The sequence below is a fragment of the Pteropus vampyrus genome, unplaced genomic scaffold, assembly GCF_000151845.1.
Source record: "Pteropus vampyrus isolate Shadow unplaced genomic scaffold, Pvam_2.0 Scaffold829, whole genome shotgun sequence".
Taxonomy (NCBI): domain Eukaryota; kingdom Metazoa; phylum Chordata; class Mammalia; order Chiroptera; family Pteropodidae; genus Pteropus; species Pteropus vampyrus.
The window spans coordinates 22,689-24,591 of record NW_011889610.1 but is presented as its reverse complement, the minus strand read 5'-3'; the positions used below and the strand labels follow the sequence as shown (position 1 = coordinate 24,591).

At 52.1% G+C, this 1,903-nt stretch overlaps 1 pseudogene; it reads left to right on the top strand.

The window, feature by feature from the left end:
• Window positions 1-804: 804 nt before the first annotated feature.
• LOC111734178 lies at window positions 805-923 on the top strand (annotated as a pseudogene).
• Window positions 924-1,903: the final 980 nt, after the last annotated feature.

The window sequence follows — 1,903 nt, the reverse complement described above, 5'->3', positions numbered from 1 at the left end:
CGGACCCGCTCCCAAGTCCACCTGTAGGGAGATGGAGAAATGCGGGTGCAAACCATCTGGTTTACGCGTGTCTTTAACGTGTAACTGCTGTGACTCAAGGGTTCGGATAACCCTTTTTCTGGAAGCAACCCGCGTGGCCATCAACAGATGAGTGGATCAACGAAATGTGGTCCAGCCAGACCGTGGACTATCAATCAGCCTCGAACAGGAAGGAGGTGCCGGCACACGCTACGGCACGGATGAACCCTGAGGACACGACGCGGAGCGACATCGGCCAGTCACGCGAAGACACGCGCTGTGTGACTCCTCTTACATGAGGTCCTTAAAGAGGCCGCCTTCACAGAGGCAGAAGGCAGAAGGGCGGCCAGGGCCGGGGGGGCGGGCAGCAGGGAGCTGTGTTCAGTGGGGACAGATGGAGGTCTGGAGAGGGGGGATGGTGGTGGCGTACAGACGTGGGCGGACACGAACCGCTGAACTGTGCTTAACAATGGCTGACACGGTCGTTTTTATGTCGCGTGCAGATTTCCCCGCAATTAACAACTGGGAAATAAATAAGTAAAGGTTTGCGGCTTCGCTGTGGTCCGGTTCGACCCTGGTTTGCTCTGCCGTCCTGTCTTCCTGGACACCTGGTAAAGGTGGGTGTCGGCGTGTTGGCCTGGGTGTGGACGGGGGAGGACACTCCTAAGAACCCCTGGTGGGAAGTCGTAGCTGTCACGTCCCTGAGTTCAGAGCTCCGTAAGGAAATGCTCTGAAATGGGCTACGGTCACCTCTGCTCTACCACGCGGTTTAAAAACACACGTGTTGTCTCCGGCCACGCCACCCTGAACGAGCCCGATCCCGTCTGGTCTCAGAAGCTAAGCAGGATCGGGCCTGGTTAGTACTTGGATGGGAGACCACCTAGGAAGACCAGGTGCTGTAGGCGTAAAAAATAAAAAAAATAAGGGATCGTAGCTGACAAGGTCCTTGCAACCTGTGAGGTCAACCAAGGGTTGCCTCGCCTAAAAATAAAAAATAAATTAAGAAATAAAAACACATATGTTCCAGTGCGTCTAGCGTGTGAGCGAACCGCGGCACCATGAGAATTTGCACTTGTTTACCACGATTTTGTCCACCAGAAACACTAAGTGAACGCAGACATCTGCCCTGAGCGCAACCGAACGCTGTAGAAACACAGAAAACACACATACATGCACACACACGCTTGCACACTCCCCTAGGGACCGACCAGCCGCTTCCGTCCCCCACGTGTGTATGAAGCTCCGCTGTTCACATCTGGGGAAACTTCCCCAATCCCGACGACCCCCTTCCCTTGCTTCACAATCATTCATAAGCCGCGACCTTTCCGACGCTCACGTCCGCACGCGAAATCCAGAACGTCTTCAAGGTCGAGTGCCATATTCGCTGCAGTATTTATGTATTTCTGAACCATTTAACACATGTTCAGCTGAGCTACTGTTTTTATTAGGTGCCGATATTTGCTTGAATGTGTCGCTGACTAAATGTTGGAGTGTTCGTTATTCCTCTCACACATGTTTCGTGCAAGCCCGGTGGCCTTTAGGACACGTGTAATGTTATAGTAGATTCATTAGTAGATATATTAGTAGATTCATTATATAGTAGATATAGTAGTGTAATGTTATAGTTGGACGCTGGGGACACGCTGGAGGGGTCCGGTGAACAGATCTTTTACTTTTATTAGACGCACTCATGTTATATGTGTAAAATAATAAACTCGCGCATGAAAGCAAGAAATACGGGCTAAGCGAGCAGACGCTTGAGCAACACTGATGACGCCACGTTCCCGGCACCCCAGCGAGTGTCACGGCAGCCCTTTGGGTTCGGAAAGTGTGGAGGGGCCTCCTCTTACAGACGCACAGTCCCCGTCAGCCTGTTAAAGGCTCC